This window comes from Manduca sexta, chromosome 19 (assembly GCF_014839805.1).
Source record: "Manduca sexta isolate Smith_Timp_Sample1 chromosome 19, JHU_Msex_v1.0, whole genome shotgun sequence".
Lineage (NCBI taxonomy): Eukaryota > Metazoa > Arthropoda > Insecta > Lepidoptera > Sphingidae > Manduca > Manduca sexta.
This window is the reverse complement of record NC_051133.1, coordinates 237,998-265,399: the sequence shown is the minus strand read 5'-3', so window position 1 is coordinate 265,399 and position 27,402 is coordinate 237,998. Positions and strand designations below refer to the sequence as shown.

General features: G+C 35.7%; 1 protein-coding gene across 1 annotated transcript in view; it reads right to left on the bottom strand.

The window, feature by feature from the left end:
• LOC115440751 (organic cation transporter protein) overlaps positions 1 to 20,369 on the bottom strand; it is a 45,696-nt gene extending 25,327 nt beyond the window's left edge. The window contains exon 1 of the mRNA XM_030165193.2: positions 18,677 to 20,369. The gene's annotated coding sequence lies outside the window, so the exon portion shown is untranslated. The remainder of the gene's footprint in view (positions 1 to 18,676) is intronic.
• Positions 20,370 to 27,402: the final 7,033 nt, after the last annotated feature.

Here is a 27,402-nt window from a genome sequence, read left to right as displayed (position 1 = left end):
TCTTTAGTAAAAAACGCAAAAATCATGACAATTGTTTACTCTTATTCCATCTTCTTCTAAAACAGAACCACGCGTGCTGGCATGCGGAACCACAGCTTCGTGTTCTCTGTCATACCAGCTCCAACTAAAATACTCAGTAATTCATTTTTCTGCCACACCATTAAGCTGTGAAACAGTTCGCCAGCATATGTGTTCCCCTCCCCCTACGACTTGGAGTCCTTCAAGCAGAGCGTGAAAAGGTATTTAAGCCTACCAGCCCTACTGTGGTGACCGTTCGGAGATATCTTGCAGATCAATATGTTTTTGGACATTTCCTCGCATACCATTAGGCGCAGTGATGCCACTTTCCGTGCCTTCGATAAAAGAAACTGTTCCTGCGTAAAAAGACAAACCAATAAGTTAAACTAAAATGGACTTAAGGTCATAATCATAATGTTCAATTTAACTTAATCGGCTAGATAAGCATCAGACATCTAGTAGAAGATATTAGAATATAGTAATCACTAAATGGTTGACAGTGTGATTTTTGTATTAATAAAAATGCTAAATAAGCTAGTTAAATAAATTAACAAATGTATGAAGAAAATGATTCATTTTAATTAGTCACCGACTACAAAATCGGTAACTTGTTAAATTAAATTATTTTTAGCATTTAATGTTTTTTGAAGGCGGTTTAATATTTTGTTAAATAGTTTTATATACTCGTACATGTCGTGCGCCATTTACTCATACGTCGTGAAGCTGGCGCAGAGCATCATGGATATAATTAGTGGGTGTTGCTCGCGGCTTCACTTACTCCTAACATACATCCACATATTATTTGAAAACATTCGCATTTATAATATGTACACGGAGTAAGCGGCGATAGCCTAGTTGATTGTGGAACGGACTCGCGAGACGAATGTCCGCAGGTTCAAATCCCAAGAGCACACACCTCTGACTTTTCAAAATAATTATGTGTGTATTCTTTGTGCATTTGCTTGCTTTCACGGTGAAGGAAAACGTTGTGAAGAAACCTTGCATACCTGAGAAGTTATCTATGGGAATTTCGAGGGTGTGTGAAGTCTACCAATCCGCACTAGGCTAGCGTGGTGGACTAAGGCCTAATCCCTCTCAGTAGTAGAGGAGGCCCGTGCCCAACAGTGGGACAATATATAATACAGGGCTGATATATTATTGTATGGAGTAAGCTATCTACGAGAAGATATTAAAATAACTTTAAAATATAGTCATTTAAAAAAACCTATAATTACTTACTTCGAAACTTAGTTTCAGTTTAAGCAATGGATTAATCACTCAGTACGTCAACTCAAAGATACTCTCCTGATTAAGTCACGAGTCCACAATAAGTACAATTCGCAAATAATGTTTCCCCGAATACTACTCACCTGCCTGCGCAATGTGGGTAATCCAAATTGAACGATATGAATCACAAAAAAAATAATTATGCATTATTTTTCCCAATAAAAAAGTTTTAAATTAATTACAATACATTTCGATGATTTTATTTGTTAAACCACATTAATACCGCTTATATGCTGCCTTAAAGTACTAACACTAATCCCCATTCGAATTTTAAATCTCAAAATACTCGATTGTCTCAAAAATTGTAACTGCACTTATTTATCTCCAAAGCTTATTCTCGCTTACGAGAAGAAACCTACCAACTAGTATGAAGTAGTTGAAATAGCAATGGGTATGTAAATACGAAATCCCACAGTTGGAGCGAAAAGATCTTGAAACGATAATTTGTAGTATTTTACTACAGAAAGATGTGGGCGAGACGGATTTTCTCATTAAAAACTTAAATGTCTGGCTGTTTTAAAGTAGCTTGTTTATTATAAAATTATTTTCACCTCGCGTCTCGTTTGCGTTGAAATCTTTTCCCGGGGTGAATGTAACATAGCACACAAGGCATAGCTTCCTACTAGTGAAGAAAGAAAACATATTCCGATCTTAGTGTAGAAGATAATCACTTTGATAGTGGAATATCATCACTGATAGTAATGTCAATAAATCTCATGTCTCAGGATGGTGAGCGCACTGGAATAACAAACAATACTAATTCAATGTATTGGATGGTGTTTCTATTGTTTATAGGCGGTCGTATCGCTTACCATCAGACGAACGACAAGCTCGTCTCGTCATAAAAAGTAATAAAAAAAAAACCTTTATTATTTTTTGGTTTTTCTGTTGTTTGTAAATAAACATTATATAACAAGATAAAAAATATTTTCATTGAAATAATCGTTTGTATACAAAATAAATTTAATTATGACTTATTTACCTTTGCCTAGGGACCTTATCGTCGTGATTCCGTGGTGTTATCGCGGTTATTGTTATAATTGGCATTCGTCATACCGTGTATCACACTTATTTTACTCTTTGTCCTTGATTTGTTGACCTTATTTAGAAAATGTATTGTTTTTCATTTAAATAAGTATTCCTACTTATCATGCGATTCTGGTATTTTATTCGGAATAAAACCAACTTATTTAATTTCCCAGATTAAAATAATCTATTCCAATGCAAATTTTACGCCAGTCTATTGATTTTTTGACCAGATGAATCACTTAGGACACACTTTAATAAATAAATCTATTTATTTATTTAGCAAATTTTGATAGTGATAAACCCATGCTAAAGACTATAGTTATATTTCTTATACAATATTCCTTCTCCCGATTTCAAAAACATCATATTCGCTTCGGCATTTGATGTTTCTGGTAGACTTACTTTCAAAAATTCCCTGATACAGGTGACGTAGTACGTGCTGTAGTTTTCACATCTGACAAAACATTTCACTGACTGTAGGTGTATTTAATTTTTCATACAAAATATTCAAACGTACCTAGCGGTAATAGACATGTATTTTTCGGGAAGCGGGAAGACCAGAGTCCTATAGACGTATATATTCCTATAGCATAGAAATCTTAATACCTAAACTATTACGTCAAATGTGTCATCTTTGCGTAGAGGGAAATTGAGTCGTCTGCGCTTACTCATACGTGTGAGAGTCACACAGTCTGTAGTACAATCTATTGTGCATTGTCTACGACTACATACATGTGGGTATTTACTACAAGACATTGGACTCTATGGTCTTTGTAGTTGAAATAATTTCTAATATAAACAAATAGTGTCTATGAGTCAATAGAAAAGGAAATACAAATACATAGCATATATACGTGTACAGCTGTAGGTATATTGTATATCGTGTTGTATTCATTATTCACACTACTCCACACTAATTTTTTGGTAAGATATTCCTATCCGTCCGGATAGCAACCACTATACATCAAGTGTAAAACCGTTTACAGTGACCCACGTAGAATATACGTCAATGGGCTCACGCAAATAAATTTATCGTGTTCCGGGACCAGGCTGCTGCCTTGGTGGCGTAGTTGTAGTACGGTACAGTTACATTGCTGAGGTCTCGGGTTCGATTCCGGAGTCGGACAAAATGATATTGAGTTTTTCTACTTAGTAGCAGTCCGAAGTCTGGAATTTGTGCTCGATATGGCGATAGACTTGCCCCCGATCACATCACGGGACGAAATACACACGGCGGAAAATTAGTGCACCAGTAGCACCTCTGCCTACCCCATCGGGGATAAAAAGCGTGAACGTGTGTATACAAATATAAGTATACATCTTCGATCATCAAAGGTATATTATGTATGCTTGTCACGGCTAGTATTCAGAATTTTTATTCATACACAGTTTCGTTTTGTTGAGAGTTAAATTAGTGATTCATTCTAAATACTAAAGTAGTGAAAGAAATATATGACGGTATTCTGTATGGGAGTTGGGAAACTACTGTATAAAAAAAATATTGCTTGAAAGGTAGGTACTTTCAAATAAACTTAGAAGATATCATTTTTAAATAAGGAAAAAAAAAAACAAAATTCATAGTGATTGAATTTGGTATTAAAATATCTTAGAACCCGAAATCCCAAATAAGGCCTGAAGATAACGCATTTTTGTAAAGAAAATGGGATTCATAAACGATACATCTCTTAAAAATCGCCTAAGATAATCTAGCTTGTTTTTTATTGCCACACCACCACGCGGTAACAAAGCAACAGCTGTGCGTTTGAGCTCAACGAAATGTTTAGCAAATATCAACCAAAGGTAAATGTAAACAACGTGTAGTGTAGTTTGTACCTGTGAACTACTTGCTGCCACAATCGTTTAAAGATAAAGCAAAAAATTTGCAGTCTATGTTATGTTACCGCGCTTTTCTACGACCTGTCAATGTCATTGTTTCAAAGCATTAACACAACTTAAAATATATAAAAAGGGGGGGTAGTTGAACTATAGTCAACCATATTAGATAGAAAAGGAAGGATGTAATCTAGGGTTGGGACCGAAATGAGGACGAGATTACTTCCCATAATTGAGGATCGGACGTCACTTGGTAAGTTAGTCCGATCTATTTAATTATAGGAAATAATCTCGTCCTCATTTTGTACATTGTAGATGTTTAAAGAAAGAAGTTGTGTTATTAAATAACAAAATATATATTATTATAATTTGTTGTCCCATAACGATATATATAAGTTTACATATACATGGTTGCCCATAGGGTGATGCAAATAGATAACTATTATGTCTATTATTCCAGAGACTATTTTAATAATTATATATTTAATGCTTATATTTTTAATTAATCATACATTTATAAATCTTATTCATTAATCATAAGTTTATTACTAATCAGTCTTAATCTTTGTTGGACACATAGGTAACAATTTAGTTAAACAATTATTTAGGTATATATAGAACACAAAATCAACATACATAATTAAAACCATAGTTAATCAGCTACTTATAGAGCATACAGAATTAGCAAAGGCATTAGGATCTCCAACAATAGGCATCTTGTAAAACCTGGCAAAAGTTAGAGATCTCTGGCTCCAACCTGCAGCCTTCCTTATGACCTCAATATTAATTCCGCCTTCAGAAGCCTTTGAAGTAGATGCATGTCTTGTGCTATATGCAGTGAATTTGGCAGTGTCTATACCACTACTGGATAAAATTTGTCTTATCCATCTACTAATAGAACGTGTAGTGTGCAATGTACGTAGGATTTTTTGTGCAGCTGTGTGTCGAACAAACTCCTCGACAGATATCATAGTGATACCATGTGGACTTTAAATTCAAAGATCTTTTTCATACGTGTACAGCATACTAACCGCAACATACCTGATGGTGGGGTCGAGATAGAGTGTTAAATGACAATAGATAATTTCGCCAATCAACAAAATTTTGGTGATCCAGAAACGCAACTATATATACATGACATGACATATATATGTATATTATACGAGCAGCATAATGACTCCACTGCACCTGATGGTAAGTGGAGAGGAGTCCAGCAGAATATCGACTGACGAGAGATAGTTATCCTTCGCCAGACGACACAGTTATGCCGGCCTGTTGGAACCGAATATACACAGGCTGATCCCGGAACGCGACACACTTACGTGGGCCATTATGGCGGGTTTTAACACATTGTGTACGGTGGTCGCTATCCGGGCGGACATAAAATATCATACCACCAGCAGTAAGTGATATTCGTCGGAGATATTAGTTGTTAATTCTCATTTGCAACGGCACATTATAATGTCCTTTAAATCGAAACAGCAATGTGAATGTTTGGTGCTGGAATTACACAAAGCAGTTGTATTTACCCAGACGATCTCTAACAATTCTATCATCTAGTAATTTCGCCAAGCCATTGTTACTATATACAATGAAAATATTTACAAAGAGAGTGCGCATTTCTTGTATAATCAATAGAGCATAACCATTAAAATATAATTGCATCACGTGAAACATTATCTTCCACATTCATACTAATAATAGACTATATTTTTTAGACTTTATGTTTATATGACTAGTATACTGTATACTTTATTACAACCGAGGGCTATATCCGGATACTTATTAGCTTTGACTCCCACTCCGCCACCATGATAAAATTATTAATAAAAATTTAACGGTGATAGTGAATTTCCAAAAAATTATAGTATATAAGAATACTTGACTTACAAAGTGCAACTATGTCCGCCTATGTCATAAATATTTTTATTTAAAAAAAATATATAATGCAATGACTTTTTTTAGTATTAAAATAAAACTATTTTACGGATTCTATCGCGGTTTTTATATTATAATTTTCTCCCGACGTTTCCAAGAGTTTGCAGCCTTCGTAGTCTCAGGGCGGACTGAGGTTGTTGATCATTCGCAAAGTCAACGTTTCAATATCTAACTACATTTTACAATTTTACAACTTTGAAATTTTTGTAGCTGTTGGTAGTCCGATCTACGCAGAATGAGCTCACAGTGTCTTGAAGTCTGGCAACCGGTCTTTTGGGTTCCGATTTAATTAAGTGTAGAACTGGATACCAGGCTTGTGCAAGCTTCCAACCATCTTCTCTGTTGAAATTCGGATGGTTTTTAATTTCCATAGCCTTGCGAATTATACTAGGTAAGAATCAGTGTTCTTTGACAAGGATTTGTGGCTTATCTAGTCGCAAATAATTATGATTAGATCTTACTTCAGAGTATTCAGCGACTGCCGGCTTCGTAGAGCGTCGTGTTTCACGTCAGCTATATGTTCTTTAACGCGGGTCCCTATATTTCTTTGTGTTAGTAAAACCTTGAAGAGACCGAGACTGGTCAAGACTGTCGCGTTGAAGTCCTCCATAAATATTACAGCGACTACTGGAGATACAGGGGAGCCCATGGCTAGCCCCTCTACTTGTACATAGAACTAATCATTCCACAACATATAGCTAGATATAAGGTAATGTTGGAGTAGTTCTGCATATTCCACAGAAATTTTATTCTCTGCTAACTTCTTAGATACAACTCTGATGCAATCTTGTACTGGTAAGCTCGTGAAGTGAGACTGGACATCAAAACTGACCATTGTTTAATTGTCAGCTAATTCAAGGTGTTTTATGTCACTGAAAAATTTGTATGAATCCTTCACAGATGCTCTAGTGTTTCCTTTAAGTGGTGATAGCATGTTTGCTGCATGTCGAACCAATCAGTAAGTTGATGTGTCGATCTGACTGATAATGGGACGTAGCGGAACATTTACCTACACCTAGTTTGCGTTTACTTTAAAAAAACCGCGATAAAATCCGTAAAATAGTTTTATTTTAATATCAAATATTCGCGTAAAAATAAGAAAACATATTTTTTTATCTATCTTAACTGTAATTAATAATTTTTCTTATCTTTAACTGTAATTGACCATGCCAACCCTAAAGGCCTATTTCCAGCAATGGAATAATATATAATATAAGCCTAGTATTATCAACCTAAACAACTGCATTGGTATTCAACAACAAACTACATTTTAAAAGAAAGTAAACAATCATAGCGCGTAATTACGTTGGTGACAATAATATTTACTATCGGTACTATTTCGTTACATTGTTGCGTATCTGGTGTTAGGTCGGTGGTCACTGCACTAGTGAAGACTATTGTAATCACTTCAATACACATACATATTTCTTCTTTATATCATCAGAATTTATAAACGAGACCAACTCAATTTAATCTCGTACTCGTGCACTCTGGAACGAACTTTCTCTCAAGTTGTTCCATCAGAGCATAATAGGAAAAAAACACCTTTAAATATTTTTTACGGCAAGTAGCGACTTGCGCCTTACATTGCCTCAATGAACGACAGTGACCACTTACTACCAGGTGAGCTGTTATTACTTTTATTATTTTTTTATTACTACCTTTGGAAGTAATAAAAAAAGATTTATTTTTTTGACTTTGATACCATGGTTTGCCTTACGACTTGGATAATTGTTCTTTTATTAAACATAAAACATACTTTAGCTCATCGATTTATGTGGCAGGACAAACCCTTGAAAGATTCAAAGGCTTCAAAAAAACATTTATTTTCCAAAAAAGATACGCTGTGCCTGTCAATACGACGAACCTGTCGCCATATCGGGCAGTAGCTACATATTAGAATTTCAAACAAAAATAAACTAAAAATAGTTTCTCATCGTGAATATCGAATCCATAACTTCACTTATTAAATAACATTACATAAAGATTGAGATGAGACAGTTATTACAAAGCGTGACGAACTCGGCCGAGGAGATGTTTTTTATAATAACAATGGTAAACAAAACGATCTCTCATCGCTTTTTTCACAATGAGAACAATCGCGATTATCTGTTATGCAACTAATTGTTTTCATTGTTTTGTAACTTAACGAGAGCTAATAGGTCATAATTTAGAATTGGCGATTGTTGTTCTATTGGTAATAAAAGAAAAAGTCATTTAATATTTGCGTTGTATATGAAAGCTCGTGTCCATGTTTGAGGGGCGGACAGGCATTCAGAATAGAGTGCACCGAACTTATTCCAATTTTATTATAATATTATATTATTGTAGTCCGTCGTAATATGATATTTTTTTATTGCTTTAAATGACGAGACGAGCTTGCCGTTCGTCTGATGGTAAGCGATACGACCGCCCAAAAACAGTAGAAAAACCATCCAACACCTTGAATTACAAAGTATTGTTTGGCATTCCACTGCGCTCGTCATCCTGAGATATGCGATGTTAATTCTTATTATGTCCAGCAGTTACACTGGCTACAATTTTCTTCAAATCGGAACAAAACAGTGACTACACACTGCTGCTAGGCGGCAGGAATAGACATTACGGTGGTACCTACCTAGGCGGACTCTCACATATGAGACCCCTACCACCAGTAAGGTAATTAAATTTAAGTAATTAAGAAGACAAATAAAGAATGTTGAATCTTGAATCTTAAGAATTAACGGTGAAGGAAAACATCGTGAGGAAACCTGCATATCTGAGAAGTTCTCTATAGGAATTTTGAGAGTGTGTGAAGTCTACCAATCCGCACTAGGCCAGCGTGGTGGACTAAGGCCTAATCCCTCTCAGTAGTAGAGGCCCGTGGCCAACAGTGGGACAATATACAATAGAGGGCTGATATTATTATTATAAGAATTAAATTTGAGTCTGTGAGGATCGGAATCTGTGAGGATATTTTGGTGTTATCATCAAACTGCCCTCACCGGCTACCGACTAAACACCCAGATGAAAGTATACACATCTGGGTGTTTAGTAAGCAGCCGGTGTCTGGTTACGGGTAGCATATATTTTATATCCGCCCAAATAGTGACCACCGTATACAGGGCGTTAAAAACCGCTATAGTCGCCCACAAGTGTATCGCGTTCCGGGATCAGCTTGTACATATACGGTTCCAACAGGCCGTCGTAATTGTGTTGACTGGAGTAATTATCACTCGTCAGTCGACATTCTATTAGACCGCACTCCACTTACCATCAGGTGCGGTGAGATCAATTTGCCTTGCTGGTATAAAAAAAAGAATACTCTGAGGCTCAGGATGGCGTTACATATACTGAAAGTAAGTCTACAGGTGTCAGCTCTCCTTACGTTAGACGGAAGTTTTAGTCAGATATTAATGTATAATGTATATACAAAACGATCTTTATGTTTCGGTTTTTCCATAGTGAATTATGAGTAATGTGTTAAATTTCTACCAATAAATAAATCATGTTAGCTATTATATCAAGAAGTGAATCATAATTCATATAAATTAAGTTACTGCTGATAAAAGAATTTTGTATCTTATCAAATATTCTGATATAAATTGATATGTCAGGGTGGACATTGTTAACAATGCAGGACAATACTTTTGTTTTATACATTTCTATACCTTCGATTAAATACATATTTTTATTATATTTTTTAAATCTCGCTATCTATGCAAGATAACAATAATTAATACCGACATTTATAAGTCTTCTATTCTAATAAATGTTCTTATTAAAGTAGATTTAAAAAAATAATTGTAATCAGTAATTAATAAGTATTTAGCTTATTGTATTTTTGTATGTTTATTGTTATAGACAGCAAATAAAATAAAATATATTTCTCCTTTGTATTATTTACATATAGCAAAGCAAACAAGTTTATGTTTCGGAATATTATATTTCCTGAAAGGATATTAACAAGTTGAGCCATGTGCAAAACCGAATCATATATAAATGACTTTTATCTGAATTTATTTCTCTGTTGCAGTTTCTCAAACTGCTGTAGTATAAATTATAGACGTGTAGAGAGTTGCTAAACATACTTTCTTAGTGATTGACACTAAATTTACCGTTCTTTCTTTAATAATTTCGCGTTTATAAAAATAAACTGGTATATCGTAACTTAACAATACATTTTAATACCATTGAAATAGACTTCTTGTATAACTACCAATGCGGCCGCTTGACTACAACATGATTAATGTAGCCACGTGACATACAGTTCGAACTGTTAATTTATTACTATGTTTACTTACTTATGTTCACGTATAAATGTATATACGAACGAACAAAACATCACCTCTGTGGATATTAAGAGTGAAGTATCGTTGGTAACTAATATTTATTTGTTGGCCTCGTTGTTATAGCAACGTGGTCAGTGCAGCGTCCAGGGTTCGATCTTTAAAATAGCATCGCATACAAAAGTGTGTCTGTGTAGATTCCGTGGCTAACTTCTGGTCTTAAGCAAGATGGTACAAGCATATTTATGATTTAAAGTGTACCGTAGCCAGAACAATAAATGGTTGTGAGATCTAACACAATTTTTGAAATACAATTTATCAAACATTGTAGCCAGTGTAATCTGTAAACTCTACCAGAAATATCCATATTTGAATTACTATAAAAGTGTTTGTACTATAAACGACTCAGACTGTGTGTTGTGGAGTGATAAATACGTACAAACGTTATTCTAAACTCAGTGTATTTTGGTTAAAACACAGAATATAGTATTCGGATTTTTTTTAATTTGCCACCGTCGCGTTGTCCCGAAACATTTATATCATATTTAAGTCTACCATCAGATCCACAGTCACGCGTATTTAGTTCTTCTTTCTTCTCCTTCTCTTTCTGACTATTAAAATATCTCTGTTAGTGCAAAGTTACGATAAATATATCATATTTTTTTTGTTTTTATTAGTTATTTAATTTCTTGTTGTAACAATCCAGTGTACAATCGAACTAGCGTCATCTAGCGGTCACTGGGAAAACCTATTTTCGAAAATCGATCTACTCCCCAATAGAGGACAAGTACTACGCGAAACTGTCGCCTAACTACAACTCGAGAACAATACAGGCATGCCTAGTGTAGGGACCATTGTCAATATATTTATTAATTTAGTACATTACTGTAAAATTCATACTTTGTATATTCGTTATGTAAGTATAGCAAAATCCTTTGTGTTAAATAAAATATTTTCCTTTTTTATAAGAAGACTTACATCATGTCTCAGGGTAACGAACGCAGTGGAATACTAAACAATATTTTGTAATTCAAGGTGCTGGATAGTGTTTCTACTGTTTATGGGCGGTCGTATCGCTTGACATCAGGTGAATGGCAAGCTCATCTCATCATTCAAAGCAACAAAAAAAATCATCCAAATACGTAAACGCCATTTTGATGGCCAGTCGTGGCGCTAGTAGGCAATTTGCACATTTCGTCATTAAAGAATAAAAGTTATTTTGAAGATAAATACTAGTGAAGTCCCAGTTTCCGTATTATTAGCATCTATATGTGCCAGTCATCGACCCCGGCGTTCGGTTCGAGGTCACGTAGACTTTATCACTGAACATGCTTCGCTACACCGCGATAATGCTCAACTAAGACTTTTTTTAAATGTTTTAAGGTTTACGTAACTCAATAGGAACCCTTATAAGATCTCGTTGTAATCTGTCTAACAAGGCCCTTTTATCAAGTTGAAATTTATATTAAATATTCTCGGGTCTGCGGTATATTGCAGCTTCGAAAAATGACAGTTTTAAATCAACACGATTAAAAGATATGACCGTTTATATCGCTTATTTTGCGATTTCACTAAAAAATCAAAACCTATAGGGTACTTCCCGTTTACCTAGTTATATAATCATGAAATTCGACAAGAAGCAATGACTTAGCACAATATGTAAAGGAAAAAATCTGAAAACATTAATAATTAAACAAAGCTAATTTACTTTTAATAATATCATCCCTGTGTTATATACTGTCCCGTTGTTGGGCACGGGCCTCCTCTACCACTGAAAGGGATTAGCCCTTAGTCCACCACGCTGGCCTAGTGCGGATTGGCAGACTTCACACACCCTCGAAAATTCCTAAAGAGAATTTCTCAGGTATGCAAGTTTCCTCACGATGTTTTCCTTCACTGTTATAGCAAACGATAATTCATAAAGAATACACACATAATTTTTATTAGAAATGTCTGAGGTGTGTGCCCTTGAAATTTGAACCTGCAAACATTCGTCACGGCAGTCCGTTCCACAACCAACTAGGCTATCGCCGCTTTTTTGCTATTACAAACGTATTAACTGCGGTTGGTGCAATTACGGTCTTTAGGGATCAGAAGAAATTTTAACGTATAAGTTTGTACGAAACCTTCGGTGCGCGAGTCCTACTTATGTTTACTTATATATTTAAAATATTGACAACCAGTAAGAGCCGCTGTATCTCTTGGCGGCCGCAGGCACTTTGGCGTAACCAGTATACCCATAAATTTATTTATTGTTATTTCTTTTTACGTCCCACAAAATTATAGAAGGCGATTAGCAGGTTCGATGTTTAAATATGTATAGTACTTAAAAACCTTTGTAGTTTATTAATTATCTAAACTGATGATAAACAGAAAGAATTATTTTTTTACTTCGGTTGTAATGGATAAACTTAAAAACATTACTGATATTGAAAATTATTTTACTAATACATAGCTACATTACTCCTGAGTGGCCTAAGCTTTATCCCAGAAATAGGCACACTCCAACAAAATTTTGTAATTATATATTATTATATTTATGCCTCATCATTCATCATTTGAAAAATACTTTAAAATTATTCATACAATTTATGTAACATATTATAAATAAAATGAAAACACCAAACTATTTTTTTTCTGATGATTCATAGATTAGCCCCAAATTGCTTTCAAAAAAACGTAGAATTGTATCGTTTGTTTTTTCATCAAGTATGTTCTAGAAACATATTGTGGTTATTAATCGTTTATTTATCGATTACCGTTATAGTGGAAATCGATTATTCAATTAGCGTCATCACCGCGTGCGAATTGTATACTAATATTGTCAGTAACACGTGGTGCGTTATCAGTCGCTCGAATAGGTCACTGATAAGAGACACGACCCTGCACCCAACTGTCTCCACTCAACTCAGCTGTACTAAACAAAGGGGATGGTGAGTAATATTGAGGGAGAATTAAAAATTACTTTCTTTTCTTTTCTCGCTCCTTTAGAGATCTTAGCATGACGTAGTATCCATTTGTCCTTATGCCAATCATATTGATTTTAAAAAGTATTCTGACCCTAATATATCAGTAGAGTGATATCATAGTAAATGTTATAGGTAAGTATTGTGATGAGTCGGTACCTCTTTGTCTATTCTAGCCGAAAAGCATCGGTGTGCAAGCGGTATTATATATAAGTGTGAAAAATTACAAGTAATATTAATTATGTGCATTGCGTTGCAGTACTTAGAACCGAATATTATAATGTTCTTTTTTTTACTCTTTTTATTCGTGCTGATATTATAATGTAAGCTATTTGGTCACTCCGACATACGTACTTCATGCATTATCTCTTCAATGTGGGATCGGCCCGTCTTCCAACAAATTGTAGAAAGAAATTTAGTTTTTACATAGTCACCTAGTAATCTCTAGCAGGGATGTTATGGAGCTCCGTAACCGCAACCGAAACTATCTACTACTAACTAACTAAACTAACTATCGGATATCCGAAATAAAAATATATCCGTAACCGTAACCGTATCCGTTATAAAAATTTCGGATAAGTTACGGATAATATGTTCCGACAGGTTTTAGTTTCGCCGCTCACGTTCCGTGAATTATGTATAGTTTGTTTGTAAGTTTTAATCATAACATAACCTCATTCGTAAATAGTATTTTTTTTTTAAGAGTAGGTAGGTACTTCATTTAGTAAAGTGAAGGAAAACTGTTGTGTTAGGGGTCGTTAAAGTATAACGTAACGCATTTTTTGAAGATTTGATGCCCCCCTCCCAGCCTCATGTAACGCGCTGACGAAATGCGTCCAAAGTAATTTAATTTGGACATTTTTTGATCAAGTTAAATGTAATTTTGCAAAATTTAAACAGTGTGATAAAAACTTTTCACGGAGAGGAGGTGGCACTACTTCACTGAAACTTTATCTCAAATTAAAACACAGAGGTTTTTCGAACACCTATGCCCCCCAATTAGTTCATCGATAATTAATAATCGACAATGACGACGAACGATAGTTAGTAATCGTCGCCCTACTGTATTACATAGTATTTTTATTTTACTTTAATCTAATATCCGTAACCGAAACTATCCGAAACTACCGGATAATCCGAAATAAATACATATCCGGAACCGTATCCGAAACCGATATAATTTTATTCCTATATCCATATCCGTATCCATATCCGAAATTTCATATCCATAACATCCCTGATCTCTAGTAGTCAATAATGATAAAAAAATAATTTAACAATAGTCCCGTTTAGATCAAACTGGTCTATAACGGTACGAAGACCGCAAGAGATGAAGCAATCCTCAACAAACCGCGATGCGATGTGGTCTCGCTTATGCAATAATTGTTTTGATCTGAACTAACCAATATGTCACATGATCGGCCGCAACACGTTTACTTTGTTCAGCGAAGAATTTAACACGACTTCCGGGGTTGCAGATCCGAGTAAATAAATATACGCGATATACATACATAGCGTCATGCCAATTCCACTTTTCAGCGGTCGGCAGACGTGTAACATATGTACATTTTCTCAATTATTTTGGATCCCATGTCGAAGTTTATTCCCAAGTATATCCCATGTAGACAGTTCATTAACTGGGCACATATCCAGACTCTGGTCTAGTACTTAAAAGATAAACAACCATACTATACAACTATATCATCGAGGCAGTCATAACTAATGGACACAAAATAATTATATTCTTTTCTTTTTTGATTGCTTCCATAGACGAGAAGAGCTTGCCGTTCACCTGATGGTAAAAGATACGATCACCCATAAACAAAAGAAACACCATCCAACACCTTAAATTAAAAGTATTGTTTGGTATTCCATTGCGCTTGCCATCCTGAGACATGAGATGTTAAGTTTCATTATGTCCAGCAGTTACACCTGCTACAATGCTCTTTAAACCTGAACACAACAGTGACTGCACACTGCTGCTTGGCGGTAGAAATGGGTATTACGGTGGTACCTACCCAGGCGGGCTCTCACATATGAGAGACCTACTACCAGTTTCTACAAATGAATGAGGAGACCAGCAAGCCGCTCGCCGGATGCGTAGTGCCGCGTCTACCTCTGAACAGTAACGCTGTACAGAACTTTAAAAGACAAAGCTCTATCATATTGCACTGCGTTCATCAAATTCAAATCCCAGAAACAATAAAGAGTGGCCTCCAACGACCTAAGTGAAGTTTTGTTGATATAATATAGTAATTATGATACTAAAGTAAATGAGACTTTTACATCTTTATCAATCTCTTGTTATCACTGACGATTATGAACTGATGGCCTATTTATGTCAATTGTAAAAACCATTCGGAAAAACCACAATATAATTCGTATTTCCGATGAAGGATGAAATTAGATATAAGATTCTTTGCTATAAAAGCCGAGAGCACTCTCACGATTCCCATGCTATTTATTTATTTAGATATACAGTATATCTAAAACTCTTTTAATATACATCTTATTTATCACAAGTACTATGTCAACGGTTGCGAGTCCATAAAGCGCTCACCCAAAAATTCGGTATGTTTGTATAAGCCAGCCCTTGCCAGACTAACAAACGTATAATCAGATAAAAAAAAAACAAGGTCTATGTCACACTGTCCAAAAATAACGTAGCATTTATTACGACGATTGTTAATCTACATGCTCTGTGTCTATTCAACCCCTGACTCAAATAGAGAGGTTTATAAAGTATAACCCCCTATCTCTATGTCTGTTTATCTATGTATCTATGTATCTACGTGTCTATCTGTGCTCTTTCTTTAGTTTAAAATCTGATCTGATCGAAATGGTCCTTAGTTATAATAATTGGAAATTACTTAAGACGTTTGAAGATCATCAGCTAATTTCCTAATTCCACAAGTCCAATTTCAAATTGGGTGCAGTATTATCCATATTTTAAATGCTAAGTTTAGTCCTTGCTAATCTAGCGCGTCATGTGCGTAGAATCGATAACGACCGTCGAATTGTATGGGTTTCTTTTATCGGAGAAAGTACGGAGAAACTCTACAAAGGTTCAGTGTCATGAGATTGTAGCTAGAATACAAGGAATTTTAAATTAAATATACTAAAAACACACACTTATTAAGAATACCCTCCTTTTTCTCAACACTCTTCAATCAGGAGTCTTAATCCCCCCCTTTCCCCTCTTCTTCAAATGTCTACAATGGGAAAAATATTCAAGTACGTATGTAACACAAACCCGGAATATTATCACATTTCAAAATTTATCGACGCAAGTATCGAATCCGCGGTCCTTCTCCACATTATAATCACTTCGAACTAATAGCTATGGAGAGTTGATAATGACTGGGCTTCAATTTGCTGACATAAAAAATGGTATGTACACAAACACGACATCGTGCAAATCACTAGGAAATTACCCGTTTATGATGTGTTGTCATCTACATATTCATTATGTGGGAAACTTGACTTATGTTTTCATTTATGTACACTTGTTATCTTTTATCTGTCAACTTTACATTTTTTTTCTACACAGCTCCATTTTTGTAAAGTCAATCAATTGAGTCTAATGGACAAGTAGACTGCAAGCACTGTTGTAATGTGAATGGGAATGATATCAGCAAGGTACGCAAGAGATTCTCTTTTGTTTCTCTGTCATAGTCCAGTGGGACGGCAATCCGACATGACCCTGATCTCTCTCCAGAGATCAGCCGTAGAACGGTTTTACGTGCTTTCCGAGGCACGGAGGTATCATTCCGTCAACTTCCTGATTCCGAGCTGCACCTGAGGATTTTAAAGACGGTAAAACCCAATCACAATTATTTTTGGCCCGACCCGGGATTCGGACCCAACGCCTCAGTGTGGTATTCATACTGTATCGCGCAACCATTACTATCACGCCACGGAGGCAGTCGACTGTTGTAATATACTGTACCCACCCAGGATCCGAGACTTTAACTTATCATGTTATAGCGGGACGAGCGCAGTGTAGTATCGTGCGTTTGAAATTCAAAATTCCATGGGCCTATTTCACAATGTTCAAGTAAAGTTTATCTGCCATTTCTGTATAAGACAAATAAATGTGAATGCACTTTTTTGTTCACAATATATTTAGGAGCTTGAATTTTGTATTTGGTCGCCCAATATTATATTCGTAGATCACCGTTTATTCGGATAATGTGAAGCCGATCAAAATGATATTGCTAGTGATTATAGTATACGCAAAGTTTTACCAGGCAACTTAGAATTGTCAAAAGACTTTCACATACAGAGTCCCGAGTAAATCTATATTCTACAACAAATTATCTCCGAGACTGCTCAACGAAGCATCGCTTCAATTGAGTTGGTAATGTTATCACTACGTTGTGTTTACTAAAGGGCGTGAATTTATCATATGTTCTATTAATATTTAATAAGGGCACACTAAGCTGCTCCCTGGCCCTCTAGTGGCTGCTGAGCTTACTGGACAAGATACCAAGCGTACTCTTGAAAAACCATAATTACCGTTTTGACGAGACGGATTCCTCGTCGTTTTAAATAGTTTCATATTGTTATACCGGAATACAATAATGCTAGAGAAGGGCTTAAAGGTTTAAAGCATGCTATTAATAGTGCACCAAGAAGCACTGTCGAGATACCGTTCGATATGTATGTTATGATGTATTTGATATAATTTCTGATAGGGATAGAAAAAAAATAAAAAATGGAAAGAGCACACTACAGACGTAAAGAGGCGATTCCTGCCGACTTTCACAGGAAAGCCGGCAGGAATCGCCGGATTATACGGATTATACATACAGATGTAAAATTAATTTAAAATCTAATTATCATTAGAACGATTTGCAGACCGCATTCATATATAAGTTGTTATTGTGTCGTACCTATATATTGTCAGGTTCTCTTTTGGAAAATTTCGCCTTTCGCCATTTGTAAAGAGACATAAGTAGCGGCTTCGATTTCCAGCTCAGAGCGTAACTCACAAAACTATAATATCAAAGTCACGTTTCAACGTATTTTAATTTAACATAAATAATATAAGTAAAGCAAGGGTTTTTTGGTCACGTTTTCGAAAACCATACAGCGTATACAATGTTAAATAATTAACATTTATTAACAAAAAAAAACTAAATTGTTAATATCATACTTAGATATTGTAATTATGTGATCTATCCAGTAGGCACTCCACTTCATAATAATGAACGTAAATTATATTTAAATTTTAATACATTAGCTACATGAATAATCATTCCGTAAATGTTTTTCAAATTTAAATTTCCTTTTATTTGCTTTAAAATCCAACAAAACCTCAGAAATGTTACGTACCAAACTTCAATAGCACCAAAAAGACGTTAACACTTTTGTTCCATTCATAAATCAAAACAAAGCCTACCGGAACAACACAAACACATCACAACACAAGCACAATATTTAAAGTTCACGGTTGAGACGCTGCGCACGCGCCGATTCCGCGCCTCTCCGTCGACTGCACTGCGCTAGATGTAATGCGCCTGCCACAGGCCCGAGTCGCATGAATGTGCGTTTGCGCTCTCGTATCAAAGGCGACTTTATATAATTGCGAACAAATTCATTTTTAAAATTATTTTCATATGTTGGTTCCGTAGAAAGTAGAGATATTTATGTTTGGATTTGTGAGACCATCCAAGTGTAATTTCGTGCAGTGCTTTGTAATTAAGTCTTTTAAGGCTCTGTTCTAGCCATGAACATTAAACCAGCTTTAAACTCAAAGGGAAGGGATCCCAAGTGTTGTTCGAGCTTAGGGAGAAGGGGGACTATGGATGTGATAGGAGATATTTCATATAGGTGGTCCCAATAAATCAGCGCCTTACAAGTACATACAATAATATTTACTTGCGTTGACTTCAGAGGGGACAAAGGCCCGCCTTTGCCCCCTTCTCCCAGGTCCACCCATGGATCTACCTTCTAATAAGAAGAGTAACAATAGATCCACCAAGCTGACTCAATAGGAAGTGGTGGGTATCCCACACCTTCAAGTTTATAGTAAAAAATAACTCAGCTACGCAGGCTTGCTCTCATTATTTCCTCATGCCATATATTTTTTTAAGATAGGGAAGAATAAATAAACATGTGTCACCTAATAAATATATGGTAATAAACCGTAATTACTTGCATTACTTCCGAAAATTGCAGATGTGTAGATCGGTTCTAGAAGTGGAAAGAAACTAGATGTAAGTATTATTTGACAATCCAACTTATTGCATTTTAGATAATCTCAGCTGCATTTAGAACTTCTATAGTTTATATTAGAATACCGAACCCTGTTCCATACAATTGTCCTTAGTTTTACTGGTATTTCTGAACGCGTAGAGGAAATTTGCTGATTAAATGATACTGATACTGTGGTTAGTCATTGGAATTTCTTTACTAGCCTTCGCAGGTACCTACTTGTCTCATATAACTCCCGATAGATAAATACTTATAATGAAATTAGAGACAAAAAAATAAATATTTCTTTACTTTGTAGAATATATTTAGTGTCGGCCGTCGTGGGTTTCTGTGCTAATATTCATAAGGTGAAATTTGTAAAGATATTTTTAGTTTAGTATGTTTGTCTGAAGTAAATGCACAAACCGCTAAATAGACGAAATAGGATTTCGTACAAATCATAGTCAGTACTAAACTTAGTAGAGACCCTTTCGGCTTGACTACGATAGGACGACGGTAGCAAATAAGAAACCCAGCGTGTAATAATCCATATTGGTCCTTGCACCGCTTTGCATGCTCCTATGTCCAGGTAGAAAGAACAAGCGTAAGGATTTGTTTAACCAAAAGAAAACCTAAGTTCCAAATATTATAGCTAGTGTACATGGACATCATGAGACTTAATACCTATCCAAAATCAGAATGAAGAGAGAAATAGAGAAATGCTTTGTAATTGGTCATAGTTGCTAAAATCATGATTTGTTATTCTGGGTGGAGTTGCTGCTGATAGTGCAGTACCAGGCGAGTCACTTGCGCCAGTGAGCAGTATAAAGTTCTTTAAGGCGATACCTCAAGGTCCATTTTCATACATTTTGTTTCGGCTTTAATCTGGGTAACTAAACAAGTATGACCTTGAGGTATCGCCTTAAACAAAAAAAGCAATAGGAAGCGACAGAGGCATTTACAAATGAGATTATCATTTTATTCGTAATTGAGTAAGATGAAATGACTCGAACAGTTAACTTTTATACATATAGTCCAATTAGCTCTGATGATTGCTGACCATACAAGTGATAAAAAATATGTAGCAAACGAGCAAGTGCGTAACAGTTGACGTTCCACATTTACTGTACGTTTTATATAATAGCAGTACATTGCCCCCCAAAGACATAGACCATACAGGCATAGTCGTTGTTGAGTAGCTTGTTCCTAAAATAAAGACAGCAGACGAATATTTTGTAATTGAATTTGACTAAATTTCTTTATTCAACACACACAGCTGCTCTTAAAACATTCTCCAATTCACTCATTATAATTTTTCTCATAATCTTGACAGCAGAGGGATATTTTGTGATTGGATATGAATGATTTTTTTTATTCAACACACACAGTTACACCTAAAACATACTTCAATACAAATTATAATTCCTGTACTCAATTTTGAATCGTACGTAGGACTGCCCATAATTGAATTAATTAATTAACAATGGATATGGAAAAACAGTGCGTCGTAATACAAATATGGCTATATTTGAATGGAGAAATGTATTAAGTATGTGTTTTTTTTTCGTTTATTTTATAAGCTGCTTTTGCCTTTAACAACAGCGACGATGATAACGATGTCGATATTATTATCAGATTGATTGGATTGTTTATTTTTTCTCTTTAAATGTAAGTTATGCCAAAAATAATGTGAGGTGTTTAATCTCAAGTATCCTAGCCATCATATTCAGAAAAAAATAGTCCCTGAGATAAAGAGGGATGCCCCTGCGCAGTAGTGGATAGTATATAATATAGGGTTGGTGTTATTATGTATAAGTTGTCATAGAGATGCCACCCTTAAAAATAGTATATTTTTTCTAAATACGGGCACAGTAAATTGCCCTACTGCACCTGATGTTAAATAGAGAATAGAATGTCGAGTGACGAGAGATGTTTACCCCTCAACGGTCGATACAACTATACCGGCCTGTTGGAACCGGATATACAAAAGCTGACTCCGGAATACGACACACTTACGTAGGCCAATATGGCTAGTTTCTGCTTTCACTTTAAATATTCATCAAAACTCCTTAGGTACATTTTGTTAATTTATTTTAGCAGGCGCTTTTGTAAGTTCTAAAATGCATCTATAGACTGCCTAGGTGACCTAGGTGTACTGCATGCGTGGTGCGGCAGCGCTCTGAACCCCGAAGTGGAATTCGAACCCAGGACGGGTTCAAATCCCAGTTCGGGCAGAGTTTGGGTTTTTCTAGTCAATATCAGCCTTTTTCAACTCAGTCTGGAATTTGTGCCTGTTATGGCGAAAGACTCGCCCCCTATTACATAATGGGACGGAACTCACTTGGCGAAAATTAGGTGCCGGTTGCGCTGTTTAATATAAAATAAAATAAATCGCGATAAATGCGGGATTTGTGTTTATTTTTTGTTTTTAAAATGAATCGATCCACCCATACGCCGTAAGGACGCGATCGGAACGAAAAAGAGGGTGACAAGGTCAGCCTATCTTTAAAGATTTACCTATCAGTAATTTCCCTGATCAATATAATCCTGCAGTTATCCTAAGCATCATACCATGACTCATATGAATTCCACAGGAAAATGTCAACTAAAAAAAAAAACCAAACCCGTGACAAATCAACAATGTACAAAGATATTATGGAAAGTGAATTATTTTTTTCCCGTATTATATTATGGAAAAGTTACAGAGTGGATAAGAAGGAAAACATTATGAATATTATCACCGTTACGTATATTTTTGTTATAGATGTTGACTACAAAAGCGTTCCAGAACTTTCATAAACGAAGATATTATTTGAAAGGAAAGATTTATATCTTTATAAATATTGAACCCGCGACCACTCGTTCCTTTGACCCTGTTCCCGGTGTGGAGTTTATTCGATTTAAAGCCTGACCACGAAAATAAAAAACCTGTTTCAGGGGCGTCATTTTCGTTTTTTCTTATTAAAGTTAACATTGTCAGTGCAATAAATTAGTTCCATATTTTACTAAATATGAAGAGGATTTTTATTTTTGAAATCAGTTATACATCGGAATATAATTTGAAAACTAGAAATTACTAGGCTTTTGATATTTGGGTTGTTCTGCTCAGTATCAGCCCGGAGTCTGGAATTTGTGCACGATATGGCGATAGGCTCGCACCCTATCACATCATGGGACGGAAAACACTTGGTGAAAAGTGGGTGCCCTGGTTGCGCCTCTGCATACCCCTTCGGGGATAAAATGCGTGATGGTGTGTGTACTAGGCTTTTATCTAAACCCAAGCAACATGCTTCAAAAGTTTGAAGTTTCCCAGAGTCAAAGAAAAGAATTGAGGAATTAATGTAGGTAATTCATATACTTTAATAAAATGTTATCCAGCAATTTTTTTGATATTAAATAGTAACAAAATACAATTTAAAAAAAAAATCACAATTAAATGTAGGTTCTTAAAAGTTGAATAAATGTATGGGACCGTTTACCCAAAAAAATATATTAATAATACAATAATGGCAGCAACGCCTAACATTTTTTTCTGATAATTGATGTTAAGACATCAAAAACTGTATTTAATTTAGTAAACGAGTTGTAAATGTTGTCGCACCTATCGTCTCCACTGTCAAAACTACCTTCATTTTAATATTGTACCACCTTTTCCCCTCTCCACGTGAACTGTCAAACAACATTATAAAAGAGGCAGCATTGGACGAAGAGAGGGAGGTGTGCCTTAACCGTCGTAGAGTGCGGATGTCTCAGTAAAATAATGAATTAGTGTGATAAGTGTCTGATTATATTAAATCGTATATACTACTGTGTTGGCGTATTACTACACTTCACTCATATCAGAAGTGGGATACGCAATGCCACGCTCAACTTTCAACAAAACTCTTTTTTCAACAAAAATCAAGAATAGATCGTTTACAGTTAAAATTCCGGGAACAAGACATTGTATCTGTAATAGTTGGAACAATTGGCGATACTAATATAGGTATGGCCTCAGAAGCTGGTAATTTTAAGTATTGCGATGATTTAGCGTCTTTTACACGGGAAAAACTACTCGCTTCCTGAAAAGGAACCTACTCAAAAGAACTCAATTCTTTTCAAAGGTTATCGATTGCCTCAAACCGGGCCTCAGAATCCGATAGCTAGTAAATCTGAGAGTAAATCCGAACCATCTCCTTCCACTAGTGGTCTTCCTCATACAAGCAGTATATGTTATCGCTGTGGAGAAGTGGGTCATAGGAGAAACAACTGTACAGTTAAAGATACTGTCAGATGTTCATCGTGCAAAAAAATAGGTCACCTAGAAGAAGCTTGTAAGTCAAAAGCAAAAACTAAAACGGAAAAGGGTTTAGAAGTTAAAATGATATCAGAGATCAAATCCAAGCGAAAGTTTTACAAATCTGTCTTATTAAATGATGTTTTATGTAATGCCTTCTTTGACATGGGTAGCGATTGTTCGTTAATAACGAGCATATTAGCAACTCAGCTTAACTTGCAACCCTTTAATTTAAATAAATCTGTTAGTTTAGTAGGGTTCACAAAGGATTTATCTGCTCAAGTAACAAAAGCAGTCGCAGCGACTCTTAAAGTCGATTCTGTCGAATCAGTCATTATTTTATACGTTTTCGATATGCTATCTGATTGCGATATTTTGATTGGCCGGAATTTTACGGAAGACAGCAGTATAATGTATGTTCGTGTAGGCAATACTTTAACCTTTAAACCGGTGCCAACTATGAATGTTTGTACCCTTAACGTAGAAAGAAATGTGTTTCGTGAGCATGAAGTAACATTGAGAAAAATTCTTGCAAAATACCCTCAATGTTTTTCTGACGATTTATCTTGTCTAGGCAAAACCTCGTGTGTAGAATTAGAAATACAATTGACATCCAGTAAACCCATTTGTCAGGGCCCATATAGAATGTCTGAGTCAGAAAGAGCAATCATGCGGGGAATAGTAGATGATCTTTTGAAGAACGAAATTATACAGAACAGTAACTCGCCTTACGCAAGCCCCGCTTTATTAGTAAATAAAGCTTGTGGTACCAAAAGATTATGTGTTGACTACAGGCAATTAAATAAAATCACGGTAAAAGAGAAATATCCTATGCCTATAATAGAAGATCTTATTGATAGATTACAGGGCTGTCGATTTTATACCTCTTTAGACCTCAAAAGTGGATACCACCAAATTTGCATCAAAGCCGAAGATGTGCACAAAACTGCGTTCATAACAAATGATGGTCATTTTGAATATTTGAGAATGCCATTTGGAGTATGTAATGGCCCGGCAGTATTCCAAAGATTAATGAACACGGTTTTGGGTAATCTTCGCTTTGGAAGAGTAATATGCTATATGGACGATTTACTTATAGCCACCAAGAGCATTGAAGAAAATATAGCTTGCTTGGAAACGGTATTAGATATATTTGTGAAAAATGGGCTAACTATAAATTTAGACAAATGTTTCTTTTTTCAAAAATCGAGTAACGTTTTTAGGCTATGATATTTCCGAACAAGGCGTTCGTCCAAATTCTCGTAAGCTCGACGCTATTTCTCACTACCCAAGTCCAAAAACGGTCCACCAATTAAGACAAATTTTAGGTTTAATCAACTATTTTAGAAAATTTATAAAAAACTGCGCTCTGCTTTGTAAACCATTAACTAGTCTGCTAAAAAAGGGAGCAATGTGGCAGTGGGGCTGTCAACAGGACCAGGCTGTCATTGATCTTAAGAATGCGTTAATTAACAGCACTGTGCTGAATGTCTTTGACCCAAAATTATCCATCAACTTATATACTGATGCAAGTCGTGATGGTATAGGATGCATTTTAATCCAATCAGTAGATGGTGTGGAAAAGCCAGTACATTTTTACAGTCGTCAAACCAACACTGACGAAAAAAAATATCACTCCTTCGAGCTAGAGCTTTTAGCGATCGTTGCAGGATTAGAAAAATTTCGACATTATTTAATAGGCACGAATTTTAAAATTATTACTGACTGCAATGCTGTACGGCACGCACTAAGCAAAAAAGAAATTATTCCACGAATTAGTAGGTGGGTATTATATACGCAAGACTTTACATTCGAAATAGTCCACAGAGCCGGGTCACAAATGCAGCATGTCGATGCGTTAAGTAGAAACCCCGTCCTTTTTGATGACGCTCCGATAACAGAAAACGTTAACACTATAACGGAAGGCGATTGGTTATTATCAGTCCAGTTACAAGATCCTGATATCTATAGTATCAGGGACATATTACAATCAGGTGAGGCCGAGGCAAATAAACAAATATTCAATGAGTATGAATTGTTAGGAAACAAAGTTTATCGAAGAACTGAGTTTGGGCGACGTTGGCTAGTACCCAAGCAATGTATCTGGTTCGTGATTCGAGCCAATCATGACGAGGTAGGACATTTTGCTGTTGACAAAACTGTCGAAAGAATTAAGGCAAAGTATTGGTTTCCCCGTTTAAAAAAGACTATATCTAAATATATAAGAAATTGTCTCAATTGTATTTATTACAAGAATATTCATGGGAGAAAGCCAGGAAAACTATATCCAATTCCAAAATATGCCAGACCTTTCCATACACTCCATATTGATCATCTTGGTCCATTCGTTACAACTACTCGTCAAAATAAATATTTGTTAGTATTAGTCGATTCGTTTACGAAATTCGTTTTTATTTCGGCCGTAAAAAACACCAAAAGTAAAATTGTAATCAATGAGTTGAATAAAATATTTAAAGTATTCGGAAATCCAAAGCGTTTAATATGTGACGCTGGTAGTGCCTTCACGTCCAGATTGTTTACTGGTTATTGCAAAGATCGAGAATATAAGAGCCCACGTAATCGCTACGGCGATACCGCGGTCAAACGGACAAGTGGAGCGTTACAACCAAACAATCTTAGAAGCATTACGCAGTATGGGTGCTGACAACGAAAACAATAAATGGGACCAACTTATTACGAATATTCAGCAAGGAATAAACAGCACTATTAATAAAACCACGTCTGCCGTACCAAGCGAGGTGTTCTTCGGATATAGGATTCGAATGAATAACGATGCGCTAATTGAAGATGACAACATGGAATGTCCTGTAAACGTCACCGAATTGAGGAATGCAGTAGACACGAATATAAAGAAAAGCGCTGAAAGACAGAAGACAACTTTCGATGCTAAAAGAAAAGATGCTCCCAATTATAAGATCGGAGACTTGATCGTGCTTAAGATTCCGAGCCACTCAAATGATGGTGAAAGCACTAAACTGATGCCCCTCTATAAAGGTCCATTCCAAGTAACGGAAGTCTTGGGCCACGATAGATATCGAGTAGTGGACATGAGAGGTGCAGAAAGATCTTCCAAAAGGTATGATGGAATTACATGCGTAGAGAATATGAAGCCATGGATCCATATTGCCTAAAACCGGATGTTGTCGAAAGGTAATCAATTTTAATCGTTATGAATTCAGTGTAACCCTTTTAAATATTTAGACTGTTACAGTACAACAAACCTATGATTAAAAGGTTTAATATATCCGCTTCAAACATAATGAGGCCATGTATAGTTGTTTGGTTAGACACCCTGCAACAGGCATCCGTTGTGAACGCTGTTGTAGTACAGGTGGTGATATACAACTAGAACGATCCTGAATGAACATCGTCTAGTTAAAACCGCAGGTGATGAGTGTGTTGGCCGACGATGGGATAACACACTTTACTAACCTCAAGCACACTACATGTGGCACGATATAACTGTTTAAATAATATATAATATTATATAGATAACTAATTCATGCATCATTACGTTTTCAGCTTCTATATTACACCAAAACGCTGTTCGGGGACGAACGCGTAAGCA